Here is a 14737-nt window from a genome sequence, read left to right as displayed (position 1 = left end):
ATTTCCTCTGGCACCCATATATCAACCTAAACCTTTTCCCCTTCCCACCACACCTTTAAGTGGAGTGTTTAGGGTGACAAAAACTGAAGGTGAGAAGGCGAGATTATAGGTACAAAGGCAACTCTTATTAGGTCAAAGAAGATTTATGGATTATTTTCTGTTTGCAGATATGGATTATTTTCTGGGGAAACAAGAGTCTGAATAAATGCCTTATTTGCTAAGGATAATTTTTTTTTCATTTCCATAGTCTTTTCAAATGACACATTGATCTTTTAAATGTCTTGATTAATCCAAAAGTAAATAATGCGGATCCTTTAAGGTAATATGTGACTCCTTGACCCTGAGTCAAGGTGGCAGAGTGATAATGTCACAGGACTGCTAACCCTGAGGGTTAGGGGCGGCACGGTGGCACAGTGGTTAGCACTGCTGCCTGTCAGCGCCAGGGACCCGGGTTCAATTCCGGCCTCGGGTCACTGTCTGTATGATGTTTGCACATTCTCCCCGTGTCTGCGTGAATTTCCTCCGGGTGCTCCGGTTTCCTCTCACACTCTAAAGGTGTGCGGGTTAGGTGGATTGATCATGCTAAATTGACTCTCGTGTCAGGGAGATTAGAAGGGTAAATATGTGGGGTTACGGGAATAGGGCCTGGGTGGGATTGTGGTCGGTGCAGACTCGACGGGCTGAATGGCCTCCTTCTGTGCTATAAGGATTCTCTGATTCTATGAGTTTAGTTGTATAGACATGGACTTTTTCTGATAGGCAATCTTTAAAGAACTCAAAGACTATTTCCTCGGGTGGATGGAGCTATTACAAGGGGGCATAACTATAGGGTTCGTGGTGGGAGATATAGGAAGGATATCAGAGGTAGGTTCTTTACGCAGAGAGTGGTTGGGGTGTGGAATGGACTGCCTGCAGTGATAGTGGAGTCAGACACTTTAGGAACATTTAAGCGGTTATTGGATAGGCACATGGAGCACACCAGGATGATAGGGAGTGGGATAGCTTGATCTTGGTTTCAGATAAAGCTCGGCACAACATTGTGGGCCGAAGGGCCTGTTCTGTGCTGTACTGTTCTATAAAAACCTCTACAATGCACCATGAATTCAATATTACTCACAGCATGAAACTACATCTGCCTTGATGCATCTTCAATCATCTCAAATAGTTTGGACAAAAGTTTGTGCGAAGGGTAAAAGATAATGCTGACTATTTAAAAATGAACGCATTGTTGAGTTTATTTTGATAGACACCTAAATGTCACATTGTTTTGCTGAGTTAAAAAGATAAAAGTTGCAAACATGATAATCACATTGGCTGATCTCCTCAGATTTATTCTTATCCTTGGCTGAGCCACCTGAAAATCAAGATTGCATCATGCTGTCCGTTCGTGCTGTCATGAACGTCAAAACTGCGGGGTTCTACCTCTCGCTGATTGTCTTCTGCCTCCTGTAATGATCAGAGCCAGAATTCTCCGACCGTTCACACCGGCGGGATTCTCTGGTCCCGCCAGCAGCACATTCCCTCCTGCAGGTTCCTCGCCAGCATGGGGTGATGTTAATGGGAATTCCCATTCACAGCGATAGGACCAGAAAATCCTGCCGCTATCAAACAGTGCGCCACCTCCCTCCGGCAAGAAACAAGCGGCTGAGAGGCCGGAGAATCTCGCCGCATAGCTTTTAACACCCAGGTTTTTTAGGAGGCCCACAGTTGTTGGACAGATGGCAAGATTTTTGGCCAAATGTACATTCGTGTGGCTACCTGGTGGATATGACCCATTGGCTACTTCATAGTCCTGGCACAATTTTGACAATGGAAAATGAATGACCTGGGGCAAATATTACCCTGAAAAGATCCGCATTCTTTACTTTTGGGTTAATCAATACTCTTAAAAGCTAAATGTTTCATTTGAAATGACTATGGAAATGAACAGAAATATTTATCCTAAACAAATAAAGCGTCTATTCAGTCTCTCATTTGCCCAGAGTACAAATAGAAAATTATCAATCAATCTTCTTTTGGTTGCAATAAAATCAGGTGACCCAGCTAACATTTTAAAAATTTGTTCAAGGGATGTGGGCATCTCTGGCTGGCCAGCATTTATCGCCTATCCCTGAGGACAGTTGAGAGACAACCACGTTACTGTGGGTCTGGAGTCACATGTACGCCAGAACAGATAAGGATGGCAGATTGCCTTCCCGAAAGAACATTAGAGAACCAGATGGTTTTTTTGGACAATCGACAATGGTTTCATGGTCATCAGTAGATTCTTAATTTTTATTAAATTTAAATTTCACCATCTGCCAAGGTGGGATTTGAACCCCGGGTCCCCAGAGCATCACCCTGGGTCTTCTGGATTAGTTCTCAATATCACTACAGCATTGCCTCCCCCCTCAACTGGAAGAAGATAGAACCTTGGGGGGAGGGTAGTGTGAAAGGGGGTGGTCCAATCTCATGAGGGGGAGGCACAGCAGTTTTGTGGAGCTCAGAGTAGTAGTTATGTTCTGTCTGAGCCTGAGAAACTACAGTAAAACTGATCTTTAGAGTGTTCTTCTACTGCACAGCCAGGTGGAACTAGTTGAGACATGGGGTCCTCATATAGGAAATGTACTATGTACATTGTAGGACATTTAGTTGCATATTTAAAGGGTTCATCATCTGGCTCAGGTGGTCACTATAGTTTGGGGATAGCTTATGATAGTCATGGCAACAGTGGAATTGGGGCAGTAAGTCATTCTTCACTGTTTTTCGTCTAGTGTACCTCCAATGTCCACTGAGCAGGAACACTCACAATAGCTTCCACTGAAAATAAGCAAAACCTCACAAAATATTTTGATCTTTAATTATATCTGCACCCAAAATTGGAACTGTGTACTGTAGTGAAGTTTTATAAATTATTATACTAAGCTGTCAAAAAAATAAATAAAGCTGACCTATTAACTGACAAGAAATGTCCGCAATAAAGCGTAGAGTCAAGGAGGCAAGCACTGAGCACAACATCATTTGTTTTTTGGTGGTAGGTAGGTGTGCTGTGGGGACTAGATTATTAGAGTTCACTGACCTGTAAACAGACTGAGGTTTACTTCTGAATCCTATTAATTCTACCACTAGTTCCAATGATATATGAGGTCAACCAGTTCTGGCAACTGCACAAAGCAGAGCATGAGCTGCAAAGTCTGGGAACTAAAACTTGCATTTGTCTTGCTCTAATTCTCGGTCTGAAACATTGTTTTACTGGGGGAGACGAGCTCAGAGGCACTAAACTGTGAAAAAACATCTTAAAATAAATAGTCATATACCTTCGATGATTAGCCACGTATGTATGTACAGTAAACCCAATACATCTTCCTCTCAGCACCCCCGTCAGCATTCTGCAGCATCCCGCTCTCTCCGGGATCCCCTGGTCCACTCCTCCATCACACCCAACACCTCACCCCATGCCCACAGCACGTTTCCATGCAATCATAGAAGGTGTAACGCTTGCCCCTTTACCTCCTTCCTGCTCACCATTCCGGGTCCTAAACACCCCTTTCAGGTGAAGCAGCACTTCACATGCATCTCCTTCAATCTGGTCTATTGCATTCACTTCTCCCAATGCAATCTACTCTACATCAGAGAGACCAAACGTAGACTGGGTGGCCGCTTTGCTGATCCGTCTGCAAGGAAGGCCCAGACCTCCCTGCCGCTTGCTACTTCAACACCACCCTGCTCTGCTGTCCACATGTCCATCCTTGGCCTTTTCCAATGTTCTAGCGAACCCCAACGCAAACTGGAGGAACAGCATCTCATCTTCTGATTGGGCACTTTACAGCCTTCCCAAGTGAACATTAAGTTCAACAACTTCAGGGCATGAACTCTCTCCTCCACCTTCACCCCATTTCTATTTATTTTATTCAATTTCGTTTCATCTCATTCATTCATTTTATCATCCTTCTTTTTCACTTTTATTTTTCCACTTTCCATTCCAGCTCTCCTTCTTTCCACACTCTTCCCACCACCTCTCCCTTCAGTGCAACTGCTGAGATTTTCCAGCACTTTCTGTTTTTGTTTCAGATTCCAGCATTCGCCATTTTTTTGATTTTAAATTAAAGAGATTGTTTGTTTTTGCCCTATGCCCCTTCAATCCTTCCTACTGTTTAAGAATAATGCAATTCATTAGCCTTCCCTTCTATTTCCTTGCTACTGGGATAACATTGATACCATTTTTAAAACAATCAGATTGTATTATTGGAGCAGCTGAGGACATATACAGATTTTATGTGCTCCTTTTTACTTTTGAGATAAGTATTCTTGCTTGTGTGTCTTCTTAATCTCAGAGTGAGTATCCCAATTAAATAATTACAGCAGCAAGCTTTGTGTGAGTTTTAAAATAAAGAAGGTTACTTACTATCACGGATGTAACCCAGATTTTAAAGCAAGATTCTTGCTCACTCACCTCATACACGCTCTAATGCACACAAAGATTAGATATAAATGAAGGTTTAAGAAAATACACTTACAGCTCTTAATTATCCCAATCTCTTCTATGACAGGCCTGTGGTTTCTTAGATGAAGGTGATGCTCTATAGTTAAAGTGAAAGTCTGGTAAAGCAAAGGATTCTCAGTAAGCTGTGAGGTTTCTTGCAGACAAATTTCGAGGTTCATTCTCAGGTGGACTCAAAATTGGAACAGGTTAGCGGGGGGCATCCTTCTCTCTGTTATGATCTCCCACCTTCACATTATTGCTAGTTATTACCTTGGCCTCTTGGATGACTTGCAGCAAGCTCAATGGTTTTTAGTGGAAGCAGCTCCAAGCTGATTTAAAGGCAGACAACAAAAGGTTTACTCATCATGTGACTTTCACAATTTCAAAATCTTTTTTCAAACAAAGGATGGTATGTTCATTACTTCCAATCATCCTTTGTTGTTTTTTGATGCCTTGAGAGTTTGGGATAGCCAGTGTCTTTGTGTTTGAAAGACCCATTCAATTTGATATCTTCTGCAGTCTTTTGGGTTCAGTTTTAACATATACAAAATAGTTCAAAGTTCAGAAGAGACCATGTCGGAACTATCCATGACGCTGTCTTGTTCTAAATGGTGTTATTTTCTTTTGAATAAACTATTATCTGGTATCATACTTTATGCAGGTATTGTTTATCTTCAGCCTCTTGCTGTGACACTCAACCATTGCTCTGCTCAATATCATAATTGGTTTCGTGTTCATTATTGTGGTAACTTGGCCACAAATAAGTAGGCGAACACATTGCGATATTCAATCTGTTTTACTTATAAAGTATCAAAATACAATACAGCATGGACTTAGAACTGGAGGAAGCTATTACACAGATCTCTCATGGTAAGACTAAACCCACGAAAACCTGCCACTTATGCATGCTTATACCCACTAAAGGCATCAGCGCATATATTCAAATAGGAAGATGCTCACTATAACACTCTGTAACAATTACAAATACTGTTCAATATATTTAATGGGCCTGTGAATGAAGCAATTTATGTCTCGGACTTCTGAAATCTTCCTCTGTGTCTGCTGCTCCTTCTACAATCTATTCAGCAAGTGAAATTTTGCAATGCCCTCATGCTGTCTGATGTCGCACAAGAGGTGAGATACTTAACTGGCAATTGCTTTGGCCTGCGTTAACACTCTCCAACACCTTAATGTCACCTTTATAGTGGAAATAAATAATGTTATTTGGACTGGAACAGAAATAGAATTTTTATCTTTATTTTTGATTAGGGAATAACAAGGCAAAACAAAACCTATTAAGGCTGGGTTTGTCTGCTAATGTCCATTGAACAGCTTATTTCCAAAGGGGGTTTCAAAGCGTCAGCGACCATAATCAAGTGCTCCTTTAATGGTGACATAAACTACACATTAATGCACAATTTGCAAGTGCGTATTAGTTCTAATGTACAAAGAAATTGTTCCCATTGTTGAGGCAATATGGAGTAGGCTTGAACATACATTAATCCCATGTTATATCCAGCCTGGCAGAAAAAAGTGCAGAAGAATCCTTCCTATCGGAATGCCAGCGCACATTTTGATGAACATAATAGAATCATAGAATCATACAGTGCAGAAGAGGGCCTTCGGCCCATCGAGTCTGCACCGGCATGCAAGAAACATCTGAACTCCCACCTAATCCCATTTGCCAGCACTTGGCCCATGAAATTGAAAACAAGAAAAGTGATGAATCAGAAAAAGGGAAAGCTTTTGTGAATTTCTACAATTCAGCGATTGAACATGTTAACGATGGAGAATTGTTTTCTTCACAGCTTTGACTTTGAATCACTAAGTTTGAATCATCATGAAGATGAATCCAGATCCCACTGTTCAATTTGCAAATTTCCTGGAGCATCACAGCTGTGGACAGAACTCCACACTCGCAGTAACATCTCAAACCCGGGGTGACGAGCATAATAACACCACCAGAAAATAGAAACTACATACTCCACAGCTAGACCTTTCATCAAGTCCAGGAAAGGAAAAGGTCTCTTTTGAAGTACTGTTGAGTCATTCCAAATTTTAGAAGAAAATTTCAATGTTTATTTTCTGTCAGTCCAACTAAATTAATATTATTTTTTATTCATTCGTGGGACATGGGCGTCACTGGTTGGCCAGCGTTTATTGCCCATTACTAGTTCCCCGAGGGCAGTTGAGAGTTAACCACATTGCTGTGGCTCTGAAGTCACGTGTAGGCCAGACCAGGTAAGGATGGCCTATTTCCTTCCCTAAAGGACATTTGTGAACCAGATGGGTTTAATCGGACAATCGACAATGGTTTCATGGTCATCAGTAGATTTTTAATTCCAGGTTTTTTTTATTGAATTCAAATTCCAACAACTGCCACGGGGGAATTTGAACTGGGGTCCCCAGAACATTAGCTGAGTTTCTGGATTAATAGTCTAGTGATAATACCACTAGGCCATCGCCTCTCTAAAAGTAATATTATTTCAGTTGTTGTCTTTTTATTTTATTGCCCGTATCTCTCTAACATAAATGCCCCAAACATTGACTTCTGAGACAAAATACTGAGAGGTGAGCAGTCTGCATGAAAATGCTTTAGTTACAAAAGTGTTTAATATAAAGGGCCGAATTTACAAAAAGCAATGTTTGAAATTAGTGCTGGTTTGTGCCCTGATTGCGATCAGATATAAAGATCTTCACTCTGCCTTGCCATTCGACCCCACTGGATGTGTCCATCCTATAGCAATAAGAACTCATGAACAAAGGTTCCCTTCAGTGTCAATTCAGAGTGTTATTGTGTCATCACAACCATGTGATTGAATTACAGAGTCAAGACTCACTATCAGTCACCATTATCCGGCCTATATCTCACACGGTATAGTACTTAATGCATGGGTTAATCTTTGGCATGTGTAGGAGAACATGGACATGGTTGAGGTAGTCAAGTATGTGATGCAGTTCACAAACCCATAATCTTTAAATTAATCAGCTCTGTAGACGTATGTCTAAGGGATGAGCTTACTGGGCCCATTTTTAAATAGAGATCTTTTTCAGGCAACTGCTGATTCTCAGCATAGATCATAGAATCCCGACAGTGCAGAAGGAGGCCATTTGGCGACCCATCGAGTCTGCACCGACAACAATCCCAACCAGGCCCTATCCCCGTAACCCCACTTATTTACCCGCTAATCCCGCTAACCTACGCATCCCAAGACACTAAGGGGCAATTTAGCATGGCCAATCAACTTAACCCGTGCGTCTTTGGTCTGTGGGAGAAAACTGGAGCACCCGGAGAAATCATAGAATCCCTACAGTACAGAAGGAGGCCATTTGGTACATCGAATCTCTACTGACCACAATCCCACACAGGCCCGATCCCTGTAATCCCACACATTTACTCTGCCAATCCCCCTGAAAACTAAAGTCAATTTAGCATGGCCATTCAACCTAATCCGCACATGTTTGGACTGTGGGGGAAGCCGGAGCATCCCGATGAAACCCACGTAAACACGGGGAGATCATGCAGACTCCGCACAGATAGTGACCCAAGCCAGGAATCGAACCCAGGTCCTTGGAGCTGTGAGGCAACAGTGCTAACCACTGTGCCATCATGCTGCCCACCTGCCCACATGGAATCAATAATCATGCTATCCTTTGACGTCTAGATTGCTAAAAATATTAAGCTGAAAACTGCTATCCTTGCAGAAGCAAAAATCCTTGAATTCCACGAAGGTTGAAAACGTATCAGCAAATTTCTGTTGTAAAATGTTGTGGGTTCCTTAAATCACCGAGATCAAGGACTTCGAACAAAGGTAGTTCGTTCCTGGGCTCAACAGCTACATACAGTACTTGGGCTTTGCCTGTGATTCCGAGGATAACTCCCGTGCTCCCACCACAGGACCCCTTATGTAACCGTGTCATCACGTGACATGACCATCAATCTACATCTGTCACAAATGGAATTTTATCAATATATTAGTCAATATCATGGTGGCATATTTAATCAGTGCTCCAATAGGATCATAGTCACTCTCATCACCTTAAAGCTGATGATCAGTGGTGATTACATACCGTGGGCTCCCAGGAAATGATAGAACAAAGAAACAAAGAAAATTCCAGGAACAGGCCCTATGGCCCTCCAAGCCTGCACCAACCATGCTGCCCGACTGAACTAAACAAAAGGAGCTCAATCAATGAGATTACTTTTCACTCTTCTCATCCAGTTCAGATGCCACTGAAAATTTCACATGAGTAAAACATTCTTAGAGTCCAGGACCTCAAGAATCCTTAGTCTGTCTGTGTGGAGTTTGCACGTTCTCTCCATGTCTCTGGGTGCTCCAGTTTCCTCCCCCAGTCCTGGTTAGGTGCATTGGCCATGCTAAATTCTCCCTCAGTGCACCCAAACAGGCACCTGAGCATGGCGACTGGGGGATTTTCACATTAACTTCATTGCAGTGTTAATGCAAGCCTCCTTATGACACTAATAAATAAACTTAAAAACTTTAAACTTCTGGTACAACCAAACAGGCTCCAATAGCTTGCTGAGCTAAGATGAGGAAAACATGAAGGAGGGGAGTAAGATTCTTCATGACTCAACAGTCAAATACTGCAAAGTCCTGCGTTTTCAGCTCACCACGTTCCTAGAACAGGAAAGTGCAGAACCAACATTTTCTTATTTTGCAAAATAAAGAATGAGATTATTTTTTGATTTGACATCACAAAACGCATTTTAATAAAAATAGAAATTAAAAATAAGGAAGTACAGGCAAATTGAGAACAGAAAGAGGACATGACATCTAATCCAAATGACATCTAAAGAAGTAGCAGCTACCGAACTTACTTACAATATGCTTGACAATTTTAGGGATTCTTAGGCAAAGGAAATTGCACAGGGTTGGGACAGCATGACAGTTTATAAACAGGACATAACCATCATTTCCTGAACTATAAACTGTTAGGAATGGGTTAACAGACCTTCCAATTAAGTGCTAATTTGATGCCAATTATTCAATAGAAGTCACTGATATATAAAGGGGTTACATGTGGCACGGGGTGTTGATGGAGAATTATTTGTGGAGTTGGATCAAAGAAATAAAGGTCGTTTATGAAGGAGCAGAACTTGTGTCCCCTTTACTAAACTGCAAATTAGAGGCTCAAACGTAACCTGCAGTGTATTGGGTAAAATATTTGAAGGGTGAATAATAAAGATCTCAAGAAACATTTGATTTTGATATGATTTATTATTGTCATGTGTTGGTATATAGTGAAAAATATTGTTTCTTGCGCACTATACAGACAAAGCATACTGTACATAGAGAAGGAAAGGAGAGAGTGCAGAATGTAATGTTACAGTCATAGCTAGGGTGTAAAGATTAACTTAATGCGAGGTAGGTCCATTCAAAAGTCTGATGGCAGCAGGGAAGAAACTGTTCTTGAGTAAGTTGGTACGTGTCCTCAGACTTTTGTATCTTTTTCCCGACAAGAGAAGGTGGAAGAGAGAATGTCCGGGGTGCATGGGGTCCTCAATTATGCTGTCTGCTTTTCTGAGGCAGCAGGAAGTGTAGACAGAGTCAATAGATGGGAGGCTGGTTTGCGTGATGGACTGGGCTTCATTGACAACCCTTTTGTAGTTTATTGCGATCTTATATAGAGCAGGAGCCACACCAAGCTGTGATACAACCAGAAAGAATGCTTTCTATGGTGTATCTGTAAAAGTTGGTGAGAGTGGTAGTGGACATACCAAATTTCCTTAGTCTTCTGAGAAAGTAGAGGAGTTGGTGGGCTTTCTTAACTATAGTGTTGGCATGGGGGAACCAGGACAGGTTGTTGGTGATCTAGACACCTAAAAACCTGAAGCTCTATAACTTATAAGAGAGAGTCAGCATTGCTTAATGGGAGTTAAGATGTTAACACGTTTATTGGACTTCTAGAGCATGATATGTCTGTAGTTATGGGGAATACAGCAAATGTTTTTTCACTTTAGGAACAATCTTTAAAATGTCACGCATGAGACTAACCTACAAGTTTGGAAGGTATGGAATGGAGACAGGAAAATTCCTAGTGTGTATCAGTAATCAGCTTGATCAGACAAAACAAAGGGTAGAATAGATCATGGCTGTTGGAGTGCCTATTGGGTTTGTTGTCCTTTTCTCTTTGTACTCCTAGTGGCGCACAAGGCAGCCTTTTATCTGTTCCTATAGCGGGTTTTTTTCCTGAAACAGGTCACCACCCTGGTGCCAGAGGCTTAAAGCTTGTGGGCGCCACTCCACATCAAGGGTGGCTGACCAAGAGTCTCTCCCAATCTTACCACCTGCCAGTGGCATGCTGGAAGAATTTTGCAAGTTGACACTCAACCTGTTGTCCACATTATGACCGCACCTTCTGAGGCCATCAATCCTGGGGTGCGACTCGAACCTGGAGCTTCTGGATCAGAGGCAGGGACACCACCCATCATGCCACAGGACCTCCCTGCTGCCTAAGGGATGCCACAGCTATAATGGTTTACATGATGTATAGACACTCTAAAATTGTGGACAAAATTGAAGTTGCCCCACTTTACAATATTGCAGAACTGAAAACCACAAGGACAAAGGAGATCAAATACAGAAGTGCTGGACTGGGGACCTAACAAGTGGCAGATGCTATTCTATGTTGAAAAATATGAGGATTATGAAACTGGGATTGGAGTATAAACAATTGAAAAATAAGAAGTCGTTTGCAAAACAAAAAGGAGAAGATCTGGGACACTGGTGGATGACTTATCAGTTTATTTATTCATGTCACAAGTAGGCTTAAATTAAGACCACAATGAAGTTACTGTGAAAATCCTCTAGTCGCCACACTCCGGTGCCTTTTTGGGTCCACTAAGGGAGAATTTAACATAGCCAATACACCTAACCAGCATATTTTTCGGACTGTGGGAGGAAACCAGAGCACCTGGAGGAAACATACGCAGACGTGGGGAGAATGTGCAGACTCCGCATAGACAATGACCCAAGCTGTGAATCGAACCCGGGTCCCTGGCACTGTGAGGCAGCGATGCTAACCGCTGTGCAACCATGCGACCACAATCGGCACAATGTTGATTGTAGTAAGGAGGACAAGCAAGATTTTAGAATTGTATAACAAAGGGATTCAACCTAAATTTCAAGAGTAATAGTGAGTTTGTGCAGAGCACTCATTTGTCCAATTTGGAGCATTGTGTGCATTTCTGATCACTGAACTGTAATGCAAAGAATGGCTTGGAGTGCAGCAAAAATTATTACCAGGGTAGTGCAACAGAACCAAGAACGTAGAATCGGGAATAAAGTAACATTGACCGTAAAAAATAAAGTTTGAGGGAGACCTTATCAAAATCTTCAAAATCCTAAGGGATATGGATAAGCCAAACCTTAATAATGTTTTTGACAAGTGTGTAAACTATGCAACCAAAAGCACAGATTGAAGCTTAAAAAGTGCATTTGACCAGACAATTTATATTTCATCACTTTACACACAAGTTGGTGAATCTGTGGAATGGGTAACCAAGTAACACTTTGGACAAAGAATTCAAGAGGGCATTAGGATAGGTTTTGATGTGGCAAAAATTATTGTAAGGTGTTGCACATGAACTGTTCTCTTTGAAGCGATTGCTCAGGGAGACAATGATAGTCTTTTGTGTTTCTGCACATTCCTGTTTTATTTCAAGCAAGTGCATGATAGCATCTCTGGCTTTGCTACAATCCCCACAATCTCATTTAAAAAAGTTAAATAAACAGTAAATGAACATTGGAAAGACATTTACAAACATCCAACTGCCAAAATGTCTTCAATATACAACACCTCAAATAATCATATGTACTGCTTCTATTGAAGTAATCAGAGGCTCTGACTTTTGGAGTTCAAAATAGTCTTTCAAAGTTGCATCAGTCATTACTTAAGTCTTCATTAACTGCTCCATACTGTCCTTTCCATCCTTTGATGAGAATATTGTGTTCTTTCAAATGAAACCAGAGAAAGAAATGAAAATTGCTCAGTAACAAATCTAAACAGACCTTCAACCAGTAACTGAAGTTTGAATCATTTCCATACTTCAAAATGAGGCTTTTTATTTCAATTGTTGCCTTTGTATGACTGTTTTTCCAATGACAATATCTCAGTGTGCACTGTGGAAGTGTGATAATATGGGGTATGGAGCATAGTGCTTCTCTGCCCTAATGTGAGACCTCTTATTACGAAACTGTGCCCCCCTAGTTCTCAATTCCCCAATGAGGGGCAACATCCTATCAGCATCCACCCTACCAAGTCTCATCAAAATCTCATTTGTTTCAGTAAGATTGCCCCTCGTTCTTCTCAACTCCAAAGACTATAGGCACAACATTCTCAACCTGTCCTCATGAGCCAACCCCTTCATCACAGAAATCAGCCTGGTGAACCTTGTCTGATTGCCTCTAATACAAGTATATCTATCCTTAAATAAGAAGTCTAAACCTGCAGCATTACTCCAGGTGCAATCTCCCTTATAAACTTTATCCCTTATAAGATTTTCCAATTCTGACAAAAGTTTATTGACCTAACATTCCCTACATTAAACTCCAGACCCTTGCAAGAAATGTCAACATTCCATTTGCGTGCATGTTGAGGCTAGCTTTGTAATGTGATGTAAGGAATATATCCACATGCATTACATCTACTTACATTCTAATTGAATGGCTCAACTCACACAAGGTTCACACATCCAGTTTAATGCAAGTTGTTGCAATCTACCTTAAGGATCAGTAACAATACATCAGTCATCGAGTAAGTGCTAAGAGAGCACAAAGTGGTCTTTGAGCAAGGAGGACCAAATGATAAAGCTGAAAATGATTAGCTACCAGGATGCCGTTAGGTAGCGTAAATCAGCAGATCATGCAAGTGTGAATGTTCTTTTGAGATTTCTTGTGAAGACTGATTCATTTCTATCCACCAATTTACCTACGAGTTGCAAATGACATGTCAGCGTCTGCCAGAGAAATTCGAGAAGAAAGTTGCAAGGGTGTGGTGCTCAGTAAAGTGCTCCATTATGTCATGAATGGCTGGCCAAATTAAGGTGTTGGTGAGAAATTTCAGGAGTATTTCACATGAAGCATGAACTGAGTGTGGATCAAAGTTGTCTCCTATGGGATTTAAGAGTCATTATTCCACCAAGGTTCAGAGAGAGCATGTTAGTGGAATCTCACCAAGAGCACCATAGGGATGATCCACATGAAAGCAGCTGCAAGAAGCTATTTTTGGTATCCAAAGATGAACAGAGATATTGAAGAGTTGGTGAAAAGATGTGGGCCAGATATTTCCAGCTGTTCACGACCTGCCTGCCCCTGCAAGTGAGGATAGAGAATTGGGCACGCAACCAAATCTCCAAATTCTCTATCATCACTCCGGCCGTGAAGTGTCTCTCAGGATAAGAAATGATCCAGCCAAGGTTCTTTCATGCCAAAGTCAAACCCCAGAATACCATGGGAAGGGAGCGAGTGCCTTGTTTTGGTTGATAACTACAGCAAGTTGAAAAATATTGAGTCTATGCCCAACACTACAAGTGCTGAGACAATTCAGGTTTTAAGAAGTCGGTTTTCAATTTATAGGTTGCTGGAGGTGTTGGTGCCAGATAATAATCCACGTTTTATGTCAGGACAGTTTGAAATATTTCTGAGTAAGAATGGAGTCAAACACACTCCAAGACTACCACTTCCCCCAGCAAGAAATGGTGCTGCAGAAAGTCTACAGATTGCGATGAGATCTTTGCAGAAGTATTTGCTCAGTAACAAGCTAGGCAATAGTTTCCACATTTATCTTCGACACAGGCTAGAAAATTTTCTGTTCTCTTATGGAACAAACCCACAGACAACAACAGGCTGTTTACCTTAAGGTAAACACGCTCCTCGGACAAGATTTTGTTTGCTTCAACCTGACATCAATAGCAAAGCGAAAGGAAAAGCAAGGCAAAGTGAAGATGATTCATGATAAATGAGGCAAGAAATTTAGAGAGTTCAGTAATGGTGCAAAGGCCATTGTGAAAAACCGACAAGAATAAGTAGGAGTGTGTGGTTGCATTGGTTTTAAACAGAGTGGAAAAAATCACATTTCTAGTGAAGATTGGAGAGGGATTCTGGGTTGAGTGGCCTTGTGGCACAGTAGTTAGCACTGCTACCTCACAGAGCCAGGGTTCTAGTGTGCGGGCCCGAGTGCATACCCACATCTGCAATACTCTCAGTTTGCCCCTCCGGAGTAGCCAGTCTGTCCATGGAAGAAGCTTGACTC

Source organism: Mustelus asterias, chromosome 16 (genome assembly GCF_964213995.1).
Source record: "Mustelus asterias chromosome 16, sMusAst1.hap1.1, whole genome shotgun sequence".
NCBI classification, from domain to species: domain Eukaryota; kingdom Metazoa; phylum Chordata; class Chondrichthyes; order Carcharhiniformes; family Triakidae; genus Mustelus; species Mustelus asterias.
Note: the sequence above shows the minus strand (reverse complement) of the source record.